Source organism: Chiloscyllium punctatum, chromosome 12, assembly GCF_047496795.1.
Source record: "Chiloscyllium punctatum isolate Juve2018m chromosome 12, sChiPun1.3, whole genome shotgun sequence".
NCBI lineage: Eukaryota > Metazoa > Chordata > Chondrichthyes > Orectolobiformes > Hemiscylliidae > Chiloscyllium > Chiloscyllium punctatum.
The window spans coordinates 13426080-13443697 of NC_092750.1; the positions used below are offsets into that span (position 1 = coordinate 13426080).

Sequence of the window (17618 nt, forward strand, 5' to 3'; positions counted from 1 at the left end):
GACCGGCTGTGCTTTTCCAGCACCACATTTGTTGACTCTGATCTCCAGCATCTGCAGTCCTTACTTTCTCCTGGCATCATAACTGCAGCCAGCTGTTTCTCAAATGGATCCAGTTCCTTGGTTTCAACTATTCCTCATGGAAAGCTATTGTTCAGGTGTTTGCTGCCTTCAGTGCAAAATGCTAATTTTGGACGTCAGCCTGAATGAAAGCTTTAGGGCTCAAGTGCCCCTCCTGGGACCTGAACACAGAACCTCGACTGGCACCCCCACATGGTGCTGCTGGAGCCCCGCCAATATTTTATCCTTTGGCCAGCTAAAACAGACTATCTGATCATTTTCTTTGTTTTTGAGAGCTTGTTCTCTGTGCATTGTTGTCTTAAGTATTTCCTGCATTGCAACAGTATGTACACATCAAAAGATCTTCATGACCTGACTCTGCCATGCCCTTGGTCATCCTGAGGCCATGTAAAAGGCAATCAAATTGCAGGTCTTTCCTTAATTTGCATTTCAGAGCACTGACCTTTGACTTGCTTATCCCAATGAATCTAAAAGTACTCGGGTAAAGCCTTTTGTATCCAAATTAGCAATGATGAAAAGGAATCCCATGCAGACTTTAGACCAACCTCCATACCTCAAAGTTGACTTGGATTTGAGATCTGTTGGTATTTGCTGAGTGGCCCGCTAGATCATATTGGTGTGGGCCTGGGGTCAGATAAGAAAGGAAAATCTGGAAGCTTCGTGGACACCAAGTAAGGATTGCAGATTTCCCTTTGAAATAGCACCTTGCGGGCCAGTATCCCATCATCCAGTCACCCTTTATAGAACATAGAACACAACAGCGAGGTACAGGCCCTATGGCTGCCGATGTTCTGCCAACCTGCGGGACCAATCTGAAGCCTGTCAATCCTACACTATTCCATTTTCATCCATATGTTTATCCAATGACCATTTAAATGCCCTTAAATTTGGCGAGTCTACTACTTTGCAGGCTGTTCCATGCCCCTACTACTCTACTCTCTGAGTAAATTCTATGCATGTGCACTGTACGTGGAATCTGACCAACCAGATCCGAGCCAGCCTTAAGAGTGAGGAGACTCCCTGAGACTCCTGTTTATATCCATCAGCCAGGGCTCCCTGACTGGCCCAGGTTAATAGGCCCAAGCATGAAACTCATACTCAATAGGATCTACCTGGCCTTCATTCCATCACTACACCTTTAAAGTGCTTGAGTGAATCAGATGGATTTTTACAACCATCATTGAGAATGTAGTGATCACCATTAGTGAGACTAAGGTTTTATTGTTACTGCACAAATTGGTGGTCAGAAATCATTTAAAGTATTGTGTGAAAACTTTTGATAGGGATGGATATTCTTGACAACCATATGTGTGTTATATATTATCTGTAAATGATGTCATCTAGAGGGCAATGGAGTCAGCTCCTGAGCTGGGGCTCTCTGCTCTGACCAATTTTAATTTCCTCTTTTTTCTTGTTTTGTTTTGTCTGATTTCAGAAGGCTTCAGCAATGGTGGGTGAGCCCAGCGTGGACTCGAATGAGCCGCTACTTAATTTTCCAGGGAGAGCACGGGACATGGAATTGGGATCAATGGCTGATACATCGGCGGAGGTGACGTCGGCGAGTTAGGCTCAGCAGCGAAAGGTGGTGCCTGAGGATCAGCGACTTCATCGTTGGTTGGGTCCAGCGCTGGCAGCAGCGATTTGGTGGCAGAAGGGTATCACAGCAACATCAGGGTGGGCCTAGTGGTGAGTGATGACCTTGGTGGGTCCAGTGATGGTGGAGGAGAATCAGCCTAGCAGCGAAAGATGGCACCTGAAGAGTGGCAACTTCAGTGTTGGTTGGGTTCAGCATAGATGGTGCCAAAGTGGTGGGACAGGCCATCATTGATGATGAGCCAGCTCAGGACTTTCTTTAAGCTATATCTTTCTGATTGTCTTATTCTTAAAACTATGTAAAATGGTACTGGATAGTGGCAACAGTGGAAAAGCTTTTCAACATATTTTACACTTTTTCTCACTGTAAGATACACATGACCATAAAATCATTCATTCATTCACAATCATTCATTCATAAGTTATTGGATTTTGACCAGACCCAACCAGCCCGAGCTTGCATACTTACAACAGAGTCTCAACATTAGATGTGATTCTCTAAATGGACAACACTTGTTGGATAATCCTAAGTGCACAAAGAATAACACTGACAATTAAAATAGGCCTATCAGTTGGGCTCACAGTATGGCATACCTGTGTGTACTGGGAGCTACATATATCAGGAATGGGACCATTTTCTTTCAGACAGAAAGGACATGCAATGTATCTGCTTCAACACAACTAGACAGATGACAACTATTCACTGGTTCATCTCTTGGGGCAGTGCACTGGCCAATCAGTCTCCTTGATTTAAAGCCTGTCATTTAACTGTCAATCAGAATTAATGGGTGTATTATCAATGGTATGTATCACCTTTATTCCAATGGGAGTACACTTTCCAACCAATCAGCCTTCGGTTAAACCAAATCATCTGACGACATTTCTGCCACCTCCAAACGGATCCCACCACCAGGGATATATTTCCCTCCCCACCCCTTTCCATTTCCCCACAACGCAAAGACCGTTCCCTCTGTGACTACCTGGTCAGGTCCACGCTCCCCTACAACCCACCCTCCCTTCCTGACACCTTCCCCTGCCACCGCAGGAATTGCAAAACGTGCACCCACACCTCCTCCCTCACCTCCATCCAAGGCCCCAAAGGAGCCTTCCACATCCATCAAAGTTTTACCTTAGCAGAGCACTTTAGGGAACATCTCTGGGACACCAGCACCAACCAACCACACCACCCTGTGGCCCAACATTTCAACTCCCCCTCCCACTCTGCCGAGGACATGGAGGTCCTGGGCCTCCTCCACTGCCGCTCCCTCACCATCCAACGCCTGGAGGAAGAATGCCTCATCTTCCGCCTCAGAACACTTCAACCCCAGGGCATCAATATGGACTTCACCAGTTTCCTCATTTCCCCTTCCCTCACCTCACCCCAGCTCCAAACTTCCAGCTCAGCACTGTCCCCATGATTTATCCTACCTGCCTATCTTCCTTTCCACCTATCCACTCCACCCTCCTCTCTGACCTATCACCTCCATCCCCACCCCCATTCACCTATTGTACTCAATGCTACTTTCTCCCCACCCCCACCCTCCTCTCACTTATCTCTCCACTCTGCAGGCACCCTGCCTCTATTCCTGATGAAGGGCTTTTGCCTGAAATATCGATTTTCCTGCTTCTCGGATGCTACCTGATCTGCTGTGCTTTTCCAGCACCACTCTAATCTAGACTCTGGTTTCCAGCATCTGCAGCCCTTGTTTTGACCTGACCAATCTGCAGTGTCCCCTCATGCAGGTTTTCCACTGAAATTGATATCTTTGTGAATAGTCCCTGATGAAAAGCTTTAACAAACCTTATGCCTTAAACTGAGTTGGTGTGGCAGTGCACATGGTGATGTGATCTATCAAGGAAATGGGTCTCGTCAGATCTGACCAATCTTCCTGACTCAACTAAGATCAACAAAAGAAAACAAATTCACTGCAAATGATCCCAGTGCTCTTTGTTTGGTTTTCCTAAGTAGAGGATGGGTAAGTATTGGTGCAGTGATAATGTCATTAACTTAGCAAACCTGAATCCCAGGCTCACTTTCTGGGAGTGTGTATTCAAATTCCAAAATAGTAGATGGGGAAAATTGATAGTTGAACAAAACAATTTAAAGCTAGCCGAATGATTGTAACATCATTATCAGAAAATGGAATTTGGTTCATTAATACTCTTTAGGGAAGGAAATATGCTGGTTTTATCTGGTCAAACCTCCATGTCATTCCAATATGGTTTGCTCTTAATTGCCCTGTAAAATTGCCACTTTGTTGTATCAAGCCAGTGCAAAGCCTAAAGAAATTAAACCAGAAAGATCACGCGACACCTGCTGAGTTGCTTGAAATGACAACTGCACATGCAGACCTGCGCGTCCCCATTATTATCACTGGAGACTTGTGCCAACATTGGCAGAGCTGTTTCACAGACAGGTTAACCAACAGCCTGACATATTCTCAGAAACATACACCACCCCAGTCACCAATCCCACTATCCCTGGTTACCTCTTGTTCCACCAACAGGACAAACCCACAAGAGGAGGTGCACATTTGCAAATAAGTTGACCTGAGAACCCTCCATATTAACTCCAAACCCCATGAAGTCTCATGCATCAGGTCAAACATAGGTCTGGAAACTTTCTGCTGGTTACCACCGACTACCCCCAAAATTCTGAGCTGATGAATCAATACTCCTCCATGTTGAACAAGAAGTATTGAGGATAGTAAGGGCACAGAATGAGTGGGGATCATCAGTGTCCATCATCCAGTTGTACTGCTACTGAATGAAGTGGCCAAGTCCTAGAGGATATAGCTGTTTGATTGGGTCAGCTGCAGGGGAAGAAGGAGCAATAAAAGGAAATATTTTACTTGGCTTCATCTTCACAGTCCGTTTCTGTCACTGTATCTGTCCATGACAGCATTGGTAAGGGTGACCACTGCACACTCATTGAAGTCCTATCTTCACTTTGAGGATGCCGTCCACCATGAGTGGCATTACCACCATGCTAAGTGGGATGGATTTCCAACAGACCAAGTATCCACAGGCAATGTAGTCCCTCAGCAGCAGCAGAATTGTATTCAACCACAACCTGTCACTTTATGACTGAATATATCGCCCGGTCTTCCATTACCATCAAACTGGGGGATTGACCCTGGTTCAATGAACAGTGTGGGACGACATGAAAGGAACAGTACCAGACACACCCACGGGTGAGGAATCAACCTGATGAACCTATAACAACAGGACTACCTGCAGGCCAAACAGGGGAAGTAGCGTGCAACAGACAGAGCCAAGCAATTCCACAAACAACGGATCATATCAAGACTCATTAGTCCTGCCATGTCCAGTCACACAAGATGATGGACAATTAAACAGGTAGCACAACAGGAGAAGGAAGCTCCAACATCCACTACAAAATACAAGACTGAAGCAATTGCATCCACCTTCTGGCAGAAATGCCAAGTGGAAGATCAATATCAGCCTCTCCTTAGGTTCTCAGCAGCACAGACACCAAGAAAAAAGGTTGAGGGCATTGGATACTGAAAAGGCTATGAGCCCTGACAGAGCTTGAGACTTGTGCTGCAGAGCAGACTGTGCCCGTTACCTCATTGTTCCAATATAGCTACAATACTGGCATCTATCCAACAATGCAGAAAATTGCCTAGGTACATCCTGTACACAAAAAGGACAAATCCAACAGGGTCATTTACCTCCCTGTTAGCTTACTATTAAACATCAGTAAAGTGACCTTAGAATCATCGAGTAGCTCTTATTCCGGATCTTATTTAATATATAAAAAGTAGTAAAAATTTCCAATAAGGGGATTGATTATGGAATGATTATAAGAATGTTTACCACAGCCTGTACTTTGTGCACTGGCAAAAGAAACTCAAAGAATGTTCCCTTTCCTAATTGGTGAGGGAATGGTGCAGTACAGATGTTAATGCCTCAGTTTATTACATATTTCATTCAGAGACACCATCACCCTTACCAAACTAATGTGTGATAACGTTTCTGCCTTTTACCTTTTGAACCTTGTTGGCCCTAACTTTCAGTCAGAATTCAGTCTGTGAAGGTATATTTCATTAACAAATCGGTTGCTATGCAACTCGCAGAACACAATATTCCGATGACTGATAGCCAAGTTTTTTTTTTCACCAATATAAAATGGTAAAAAGATACTTCAGGACTAAGAGCTGACTGTCCTTCATACTAAGAGGGAATTGTTTTGTCAGAAATAAAAACAGGAGTAGCTGGAAAACCTCAGTAGGTCTCAGCCTTTCCAGCAACTTCTGTTTTTGTTTCTGATTTACAGCATCCACAGTTCTTTCGGGAAATGTATTGTGATTTGTTGTCGATGAGGGCAGCCCATGTATTTGTCTATCTAAAGTGGGGTAATGTCAACAATACTTTTATTGCATTGATGTAAACTATCTCCAGATTGCATTAGTGTTTTCATCTGAGCTGTTGTTCATGCTGGAAGCTTTCCATGTCTCTCCATTTGTTGTATCACACGAACTCTGTTAGTCTACAGGAATGGTGCTAATCACAGCCTTCCAGATATGAACCCTTTCAAACACATGTACAACATCTCCCCACAAAACATTGTCTCACGTATGTTATTGTTATTGCATGCAAGTCATCTTTTCATGTCTATATTCACACATTACCTCAACTTACCCCACGTCTCTGAATTCATAGATTACATGACACTCCTTAAAGCATAAAATTCAAAAGAACTGATGCTGGAAATCAGAAACAAAAACAAAAATTGCCAGTAAAGCTCAGCAGGGCTGGCAGCATCTGTGGAAAGAAATCAGAATTAACATTTAGGGTCTGGTGACTCTTTCCACACTCCCTAAAGCATGTTTTCTTCGAATGTGGAAGCATGATGATTCCACTTGCAAGTTGATTCTTGACTTGGGAGGACTTTCTGAAGGACTGAGGTTTCTTGTTCCTTTTAAATTTCAGGCTCAATATCAGCTGCGTCCCAATATATTTCTGGTAGAATAAGATTCTTTCTGTTTCCTCTTATAGTACCTTCTTCTGTACATGCATGCATTTTCTGGTCTCCTTCCTATCAGAAAGATGTTCTGAAACTTGAAAGGGTTCAGAAAAGATTTACAAGGATGTTGCCAGGGTTTGGAGGATTTGAGCTACAGGGAGAGGCTGAACAGGCTGGGGCTGTTTTCCCTGGAGCGTCGGAAGCTGAGGGGTGACCTTATAGAGGTTTACAAAATTATGAGGGGCATGGATAAGGTAAATAGGCAAAGTCTTTTCCCTGGGGTCGGGGAGTCCAGAACTAGAGGGCATAAGTTTCGGGTGAGAGGGGAAAGATATAAAAGAGACCTACGGCGCAACCTTTTCACACAGAAGGTGGTACGGGTATGGAATGAGCTGCCAGAGGAAGTGGTGGAGGCTGGCACAATTGCAACATTTAAGAGGCATTTGGATGGGTATATGAATAGGAAGGGTTTGGAGGGATGTGAGCCAGGTGTTGGCGGGTGGGACTAGGTTGGGTTGGGATATCTGGTCGGCACGGACGGGTTGGACCGAAGGGTCAGTTTCCATACTGTACATCTCCATGACTCTATGAGTGTATATTATATCAAATGTTTATTGACTTTTGTCTTGTTGGTTGATCACACCTTATCTGTTTTTTTTCATGTAACAATATGTTTTCCCCTTCCCACAACCTTTCTCAATGAATTAATAGAATGTCACCCTTTGTTGCTTTCTATAATAATCCTCTTCGTCTTGAACCCTCTGATTATTTTTAGTTTGTAATCTTGGAAATAACTGCTTCAGCAGAATAGAAAGTTGGGTTTTCATATTTCTTCAATCAATAATTTGGGAGGTGCTAGCTCACATGATAATGTAATGAACCTGGCACTCAATGATGCTGTTTGAAAATCTTTATTCTTTATCATGTGTGACTTGGTAGTTCAGAGTCCTAGTTTAGCTTTACCATTCAATATCTTGGAGAACTTGTAACATGTTGAAATCCACTATTTTCTGCAAAGTATTTAAAATGCTCATCTGCAAGTTGTGAGCTGTCATCAGAAATAACTTTACATGGAATTCGTTAAGTTGCAAAAATCTTTCAATACTCTGAGGTTGTTTCTGTGGTCATGGTATACAAAATGTGAATTCAATACATCTTGAAAAGTGGTTGACCATAATCAAAAATGACTTGCTATTGAAGACAATTAGATCCATTGCCAATCTTTCCTGTGATCTACTTGGAAATGTAGGCAGTCTCAATGCTTCTTTCTGTTCTGGTCACTGTATTGCACATATTTAGCAATTAGAAATTATTTCTTCAACATACTGTGAAATTTGAGACCTCATTCTGATGACTGGGTCCTCATTTGGTGATTCAAAGTGACCCTATTGTACCTTCTTTAAGACATCCGAGTGAAGTTGAAATAATTAATAATTAATCTCTCTTCCAGGACTATTAAGTAATTGACAAAAGTGAATTGTTTTCTATGTTCAAAGTATGTTTCCATGACCGTACCACTAAGTCATGGGTTGGGTTAACCCTCTGTACAATATTGACAGATTGTGATGCCTCACAGCCTTGTATCTGTTCCTGGGAAATTTGACTTGTGATTTGCTGGCCGCTGTGCCACAGTAGACTTAGGGTAGGACTCAATTTCATCAATTACATTAGTAGGTTGGCTCTTCCTGATGAAGGGCTTTTGCCCGAAACGTCGATTTCGAAGCTACTTGGATGCTGCCTGAACTGCTGTGCTCTTCCAGCACCACTAATCCAGAATCTGGTTTCCAGCATCTGCAGTCATTGTTTTTACCTCAGTAGTTAGCACTGCTGCCTCACAGCACCAGGCACCCAGGTTCAATTCCAGCCTCAGGCTGTCTGTGTGGAGTTTGCACATTCTCTCCGTGTCTGCATACGATTCCTCCCACAGTCCAAGCATGTGCTGTCTGGGTTGATTGGCCATGCTAAATTGCCCATAGTGTCCAGGGATGTGCAGGCTAGTTGGATTAGCCATTGAAAATGCAAGCATAGGGTAGGGTAGGGGTTGGAAAGCTCTTCGGAGGGCTAGTATGAATTCAATGGACTGATAGCCTGTTTTCACACTCTAGGGATTCTGTGATTTAATCTTGCCATGTAAGGCTTTGAACAGTTGCTCTGGAGAGTTCATCAGCCAGCAAGGAAATTCAGAGTTGTAGTCTGTCTCACTAACCACATTCAGACCAAAGATGTAGTCTGAGAGTTTCCTACAATCCCGTGCAACTGAGACAAATTCTTTTTCTACGAAAATGTGACTTATCTCTTCCAGCTGACTCTCAACTTACTTCATTAACAGGTGTGGTATTTTTACAGGCATACAGTGACGTATACATTTAGCATCTTTTATTAAGATGGTGGGTTTTTTTTTAAGATTCCTTACAGTGTGCAAATAGGCCCTTCTGCCCAAGCAGTCCACACCGACCCTCCAAAGAATAACCCACCCAGAACCATTTCCCTCCTAACACTAACACTAGTGGGCAATTTAGCATGGCCAATTCACCTGACCTGCGCATCTTTGGATTGTGGGAGGAAACCGGAGCACCCGGAGGAAACCCACACAGACACAGGGAGAATGTGCAAACTCCACACAGTCACCCGAGGCTGGAATCCAACCTGGGAACTTGGTGCTGTGAGGCAGCAGTGCTAACCACTGAGCCACCGTATATTCAGACTTTAGTCTTCTGAGACCCATTTTCAAAGTGACACTTGACTTTCTACTGATTAATTTCTCCAACTGTCTGAATAATTCTCAGGTCAGTGCAAGTTGTTCAGCCCAAGAGTAAGAATTCTTGATTGGTTACCATATATAACTATACTATTATATGGTTTCCCCATGCTGAAGAGATGCTTGTGGTATACTTTAACTTTTCATTCAATTCATCCTGGACCTCATAGTTGAGTTTCTGTTGATTGCAGGCAGTGTTTTATGAAATATGATCCTTTACCCAACAACGCTGTTACATGGGGTCCAGGGTTTCACTTAAAGTTCATAAGATGTCCATTGGCATGTCTGCATACCAAAATATCTGATCAGCATGATTGAGCTCATAAAAGAAGACTTTTGGTTGATCTTGTATTGAAGATTGTTCCACTTTATTTGTATGTTTGTTTTCAGGCTCAGTGTTCTGCTTATAAATATCTTTTAAAAATGGCCTCTTTACTTACATTCTGCTCCAGTGACAGGACATTGTTCCCACCTCTGAGCTTTTTGGCTCGACAGCATTGGCAGGGACTTTTGATTTCCTTAACTTGCCCTCCCAGCTGTGTCTTCTTTCCCTCAGGTACATCTGACTGTCATGTTCTTAAGCACATGAATAGATTTGATGGATCTCCTGTGCCAAGGTTTATACTCTCTTCTGAGAATCAGTCAGTTCTGCTTCCAGACCTCTGCTTTTCTTAACAACTGAATGGATTTCTACAGGGTAAGGTCATCTTTTGAATGTATGAATCTAACAAACACTCATCAGCAATATGGACAACAATTTGGATTCTGATCAAAAAAGAACTATTTTTCTGATTAATTTTGACTTTAAATCTCATATTCCTATTTCTCAACTAATCTGTAGAATCATTAATAGAGTAATCTATTGATTCCTCAGAATTCTGGACTGTTCAATTGAATCTTGCTCCTTCCAGAATTTTATTGTTCTGAAATTGAAATAATAATCAAACACTTTTAAAAGCTTTTAAAAAGTTATCAAATTTGCCTTGTTCTCTCATTCTGAAACAATTCTGTACCTTAAAATATCTCCTCTTTAATGTCTAATTCTGATTTGGTCCATTTCTGTGAGAAAATCTTCCAGGTAATGAAAATGTAGATGCCATGTCTTTCTATACTTGCTAGTTAGTCTTATTTATGTTTTACTTTTGCTTGTTTTAAATTAATTTGCTTGTTTTTCAGTAATGAAGGTTTTCCAACTTTCTTGGGGTAATTGATGCTTTCTTGTGAGTGAGATTCTCTACAGGGGCCACGGACAAATCACTAATTAATCTCCTTTCTGAGCTCACTGTACACGAGTTTTCTTGATAACAGGCAATGGCCTGCCCAGCTAAAATTCATCACCTTTCAGGGTTGGATCTGCAGACCTCTCTGTCCTGAGCTGGGACTAGCCTATGTACGCCATGAGCACTGGCTCTAATTCATGTTCAACAATAAATTATGTTCCTTTCCTGAGTTATTACACTGTGTTCCTGAGCCTTCCTGTGTTATGCTATAACACCAGTTAACATCTCCTTTCCTCTTGAAAATATCTCTCTGTTCGACCAGAGTTTTATTTTTAAAACTGCACAAATGCTTAAATCAGTTTTCTTGACATTTCTGGAAAGCTTTCTTTGCTGTAACTTTAGATTAGTTGAATTTTTTTGACCTTCGTTGTTTCTCTTTCTCTGTTTGTGTCTCATGGTTCCTGCAATGACAGCAATGCACAACCAAAACCGTGAAACATTTTAAAAACTACATCGTCTTCCAGCCTGATTTCACAGTGCTGTTTTTTTTAAAAATTTCATCAGACCCAAGGTTTCTTCTCCTCCTGTGCTGGATCCATCTTTGGATCTCCATCTTGGAACTGACAGAGGACCATCTTTCTGATCACCATCTCACTGGATGCAGACTGTATTCCACTTTGGAGCTCTTCAGGTTCAGTTCCCTGTGTCTCTTTTCCAAGTCTGACCTTTTTGTTCCATTTGGAACAATATTTCCTCTTGAGTTTGATGTTTTTAGCACGTTGGGTTTAATGGAAAGCCTACCATTGTTAACATGGTTGCCACCATGTTGCAGTTTGTTGTGGATGGGCATAATCCACCCCCTTTGGTCTAACTGGTAGAGATCTTGAGAGTTGGGTTATGTATACAATATGCTTATTGCATTGTAGTAAACTTTACAGGTAGTTCTTCTATAACGTGATGATTGTGTTCTAATGCTACCCTACGGCACAGAAACAGCGCTTAAAGTGTTGGTGATGTAATCACGTTACAACCAACATTTTAAAAATTCACACTTTAAAAAGCATTCCCAATTTGTCAATTGTGTTACAGCGAATTCACATTAACAAAACACACGTCATCACAGAATGACCTACATATCTGTTACATGAGTACTTACATATTGCGGATGCTAGAAGCACTTCTCCACTGACTGCCTCAGACTTGCACTGTGGATGCCATTAATCACAAATTCTTAGATATTAACCTTTCTGGCCCCAAATACAACAATTGGATCATACAGGCAAAAATCATTAAAAAGTAGGTGAGATGTTTCCGCGTCAAATGGATAGTGGTGTCCATTACTCAGCACCACTGCTTAGGAAAAATGTGAAGGTTTCAGACAGAGTGCAGAAGAGATTCACTGGAATAGTTCCAGGGATGAAGAGAGCTCCAGTTACAGGGGTATTGGAGGAGCTAAGGTTGGTCTCCTTAGAGCAGAGAGGGTGCTCATAACCTTGACCAGAACCAGAGGACATATGATAGGAAAGTGTTGACTCAATGAGTGATTAGAATTTGGAATGCACTGCCTGCCAATGTGATAAACATGGTTGCAATTCTAACCTTCCAATGGGAATTGGATAAATACATGAAGAAGTAAGAAATTGTTGTAACACGGAGAAAAAGCAGGACAGTGGGTCCAAATGGTTAACTTTTCAAAGGAGTCAGCACCGACTCAATGGACCGAGTGGCTTCCTCAGTCTTTCCCATGCTTCTCATCATTTAAAGTATGACACTGGGACTGGAAGACAATTTCTTCTGCGGAGAGAGTTTGGATAGGATCAGCACAATCTAACAAACCAAGTTATTGTTAAGCATTGACACAGCTCTCGTTCCAGGTGAAAAATGCTTTCAGTCTGTGTTTGTGGCAGGTGAATGCTCAGCCAGCTCCCTAGCAGCTAGTCAGTCGTTGACTCATGTACATGAAAGGTCAATTGCTTGTTTTAGGCGCCCCCCCCCCCACCCCCCCACCCCCCAACGCGTGTCACAGTGGACAGAGCAATCCAGAGCAATCCCCGACAGATCAGCTTTAAAGAAAACTCACTAAATTCTAACTCGTTGCCATTGAGTTAGAAACAGAAATACTCCTCAGATTCCATAATATTTTAGTCATCCCCTCCCACATCATTGTCACCATGACACCCCATCCACCAAATCAGCCCAATGTGTTCCAAACAAACTGTGGAGTTCCAACAATGTTTATGCACTTCTAACAGAGGGAGAGAGCATTGTTTAAAAGAGTAGATTAATTATTTTACTGCCACCATTATAGCCTGATTACTCCTAACATATTATGTATACAAACCGTGCAAATATAACAGCTTTGCATATACATGACATGTACTGCAGGACCCATGTAACACATATTGCAGTCTTGTACATATAAAAGAGATAAAAGTGCCAACAACAGTCACCACAGAAATATATGTAACTGCTCAGACATACAACAGTTCTCAGCAAGTGCTTCACTAATCCAAAGCAGAAACATTATTTTTCCCGCAACAGTTTGGCAAACAACTTCTGGCTTTTCTCGTCTCAGCTCAATCTCTGCCCCTGCCTGGTTCAAAATTGACTCATAATTAAACAGCTCTAAGCTGCTCTCCAGATTTAGTTCTGTATACGTTGCAGAACACATCAGGACCCAGCAAAGACATCCTGGCCAATCAGGAAGATGCCAAGAATCCAGACCTGTTTTTGCTGATAGCAAAGCCTTTTGTGGATTATTTCTGGAGGGGCTTGGTGAAATATTGTAAACTGTTCTTGAGTTTTGGCTGTTCCATCAGTGCACAATGGCAGATGTTGGATTTAAGAAGTAAGCTGGATCAGAGTTGTATATCAGTCTCAATGTGACTGTTGATAGGACAACTCCCCTTGTCCAATCCAATTCTTAGAAATCAACTCATAGAATCCCTCCAGTGAAGAAACAGGCCATTTGGCCCAACAAGTTCACACCAACCTTCTGAAGAGGTAACCCATACAATTTAGCATGGCCAGCCCACCCATGGACTGTGGTAGAAAACCAGAGTACCTGGAGGAAACCCATGCAGACACAGGGAGAATGTGCATACTCCACACAGACAGTCGCCTGAGGCTGGGATCGAACCCGGGTCCCTGGCACTGTAAGGTAGCAATGATAACCACTGAGCCACCATGCCAACCTTCATGGAGTCACATCCAAATAGCTTTGGGATCCTAAGTACGTAGAGTATACAGCACAGAAACAAGCCATTGAGCCCAACTGATCTGTGCCAGTTTTTTATGCTCTACATGAGCACATCCCACCCAATCAGCATCTACTCCACTTTTGTTCACAATGTTTGGCTTCCACTTAAATTCATTTATACTATTCTCCTTGACTATGTATTGTAATATCAGGCATCACATTCTAACAACTCATTCGGAAAAGATTATCCTCCATTCTGTATTGGATTCCCAGATCATTATCTCACACTATGGTCTCTAGTTTGGTCTACACTGCTAAGAAATTAACTGGAAGCTCAAACTTGAGATTCCTTCTTCAACTTGCATCCCAAAAGCCAGATTCCCTCTTCAAATCCAGAACGAATAATGAGATTTTGTTTTTAACAGAAGTATCGATGATAAGATTTCCAGTTTAGTAACCTGGATTCTGGTACAAACATTCATGGTAATGCAAAATTCTGATTGTTCAGAAAACAAAAATGCTGGAAATCACAGCGGGTCAGGCAGCATTCACAGAGAGAGAGCAAACTAATGTTTCCAGTTTAGATGGCTCTTAATCAGAGATGATGAAGAGTCATCTAGACTTGAAATGTTATCTTGCTCTCTCTCCATGGATGCTGCCTGCCCTGCTGTGATTTCCAGCGTTTTTTGCTTTCAATACAGATTCCAGCAGCCGTAGTAATTTGCTCCTACATTGACTGTTCGGGTTCTTCTTGAGTCAGATATCCAAAGTTTATTTACAAGACTAAATATTGAGAGGACGACTGCATTACAGATTGCACACTGATGGTACTTTATGTACTTGACTCACTACATTGATTTCATTGCAAAGAGAGAGGGACTGATGGTGTGGTGGGCACTAGGAAACATAACTACAGGGACCATTGGTCAGAAAATTTGGAGCAGAATGTTGGAACACCCTCACTGATCATGCTGATGCTAGGTCAGTTGTCAATTTTAAATCCGAAATAGATTTTTTTTGTTAAGTAAAGGTATTGGCTGAAGACAAATATATATGGAGTTGAGCCACAGATCCCCATTGAATGGTGAAATAATCTTGACAGACTGAATGGCTGACTCCTGTTCCTCCATACCCATTGAGTGTCACTTCCCACTGGATAAATAGGATCTCAGAATCACCCCTACACTGACTCTCCAGTGAGTTGGCTCAGTGCTCTGCCGTAGAAGGAGTGAACGTTGAATGTGATGGATGTGGTGCCAATCAAACAGGGTTGCTTTGTCCTGTGTTCTTGGAGCTGCACTCATCCAGACAAATGGAGAGTAGTCCATCACATTCCTGACTTGTGCTTTGCAGAAACGAAGGGGAGAAGTCTCGGGAAGTAATAAAACAATAATTCAAAGCTCTGCCTCATTAAAGACCATATCAAGAGCAAAGACTGTTCGTGAGCATCAGCTGATGCTGGTGTTTAAATTGCAGCCTTCAATCCTCAGCTGATTGCCGTTTATTGTAAATAATGAGCAGCTCCTTCTAAAAATACCCGTGTTTCACTTTCTCTTTATTCATGGTTAACTCCTTAGGCATGTGATTAAGGTGAATAGAGGGCAATAGAGCTGATTGTTATCTTGGTCATCTTCAAATTAAGAATCATTTACACCCAATATGATTCATCACTCTATCCTGTTCTCCCTCAGTTAAAGCCCTTTCTGAGCTACGAATGTGTTCCTGTGTCTGTTAATATTGGTGCAGTGTAAATAGAGAGCAATTAAATATCACTTCACGAGGTAATATCACTCAATGGTTCCCTTTCTACTTTGCCCTGTAATGTGACACGTTTCATTTTGCTCAAGTAAGGGAACAAAGGCCATGGGAGTGACACATCCCGCCCAGCTCCCTTTATTCATGTTCCCCGGTGAGTGTGTTCTGCTGGAGTCCAAGGTAGGAGGCTGGAAGAACACAGCAAGGCAGGTAGCATCAGGAGGTGGAGAAGTCAGCATTCCGGATGTAACCCTTCTTTAGGACTGGAGGTGGGGGTAGGGGGAGCTGCAGATAAAGGGGGCGGTGGAGGGTTTTGGGTGTGGATAGGGGTAGGGTAGTGAGGTGAACACAGGTAGAGGGTATGACTTGGTTAGTCGATGGGAGGAATGAATTTGGTTGATAGCTGGAAGGAAGGGTTGCTCAGAGGAATGGAATGTTGGGGGGAGGGGGCATTAGAAGTAAAGTTGACATAAATGTAAGCCTCTGCCTTCAACTAAGAATCCTATAGGACATCGTATCTGCACAGATGCAGAGGTGCATTGTATAAAATGGTAACGGTTTTGACCAGTGGTTGAATTGATTAGAGAGCATTGAATAAAAGAGCCTCATTTAGACAATAGTAGAAAGGTATAGATTATTAGAAAGACAAGTGTGCGCTGATCTAACTGCATTATCATGTTATCAAGCAAAGAAAGGAAAATAAAAAGACTTGTGTTTGTATAAAAGTCCATTACAGCCAATGAAGTGTAGTATCGGTTAACATGTAGGAAACAAAGCAGCTAATTTGTACACAGCAGGTTCCCACAGGCAGCAGTGTGATCAAATTGATCACTTATTCATGAACAAAAAAGATTGGTTAGGATATCAGAGATAATCCCCTGCTCCTCTTCAAGATAGTTCTGTTGGATATTCTATATTGTGCTGGTCTGGGAGATGGTCTGGGAGATGGTCTCTCAGCTTAATGTCTCTGCTGAAAGGTGACATCGGTCCAACCCGTCCATGCCAACCAGATATCACAACCCAATGTAGTCCTGCCAGCACCTGGCCCATATCCCTCCAAACCCTTCCCATTCATATACTCATCCAAATGTCTCTTCAATGTTGCAATTGTACCAGCCTCCACCACTTCCTCTGGCAGCTCATTCCATACATGTACCACCATGTGTGTGAAAACATTGCCGCTTAGGTCTCTTTTATATCTTTCCCCTCTCACTCTTAACCTATGCCATCTACGCGACCCCAGGGAAAAGACTTTGCCTATTTATCCTATCCATGCCCCTCATAATTTTGTAAACCTCTATAAGGTCACCCCTCAGCCTCCGATGCTCCAGGGAAAACAGCTTCAGCCTGTTCAGCCTCTCCCTATAACTCAAATCCTCCAACCCTGGCAACATCCTTGCAAAAAATAAAAGCAAATTACTGCTAATGCTGGAATCTGAAACCAAAAGAGAAAATGCTGGAAAATCTCAGCAGGTCTGGCAGCATCTGTAAGGAGAGAAAAGAGCTGACGTTTCGAGTCTAACTGACCCTTTGTCAAAAGCTCCTTGTAAATCTTTTCTGAACACTTTCAAGTTTCGCAACATCTTTCCGATAGGATGGAGACCAGAATTGCACCCAATATTCCACCGTACCTTTCAGACAGTTACATGAGACCATGATATGTGACATTCCAGTATCCATCTCACTGTCAGTCACCCTCTCTGTGTAATGGAATGGATGTGAAATCAATCTCATAAGTAAGCAGAGCTCTCAGACTTTGCTCATAGTCTGTAATATTGTAGCCTTGTAGAAAACTTCAGAGATCTGACTCAAGAAAAACCTGACGAGCTTCTGGTATATGTTATGTAACAAACTACAAATAGCATCGGACGGGGTCTTGAAACAAGAACCTTATAATTCAGAGACAAGAGTTCTGCTAACTGAGCCACGATTGATATAAAATAGTTTGGATTTGAAAATATTTATACACAGGAAAGCCCAAGACCAATTTAAAAGTTTATGTTGCAAAGTATCAGTTGGGAGTAG

General features: G+C 42.4%; 1 protein-coding gene across 1 annotated transcript in view; it reads right to left on the reverse strand.

The window, feature by feature from the left end:
• LOC140483603 (semaphorin-3A-like) overlaps nucleotides 1-17618 on the reverse strand; it is a 413310-nt gene that overhangs the window by 206450 nt on the left and 189242 nt on the right. The window lies entirely within an intron of this gene.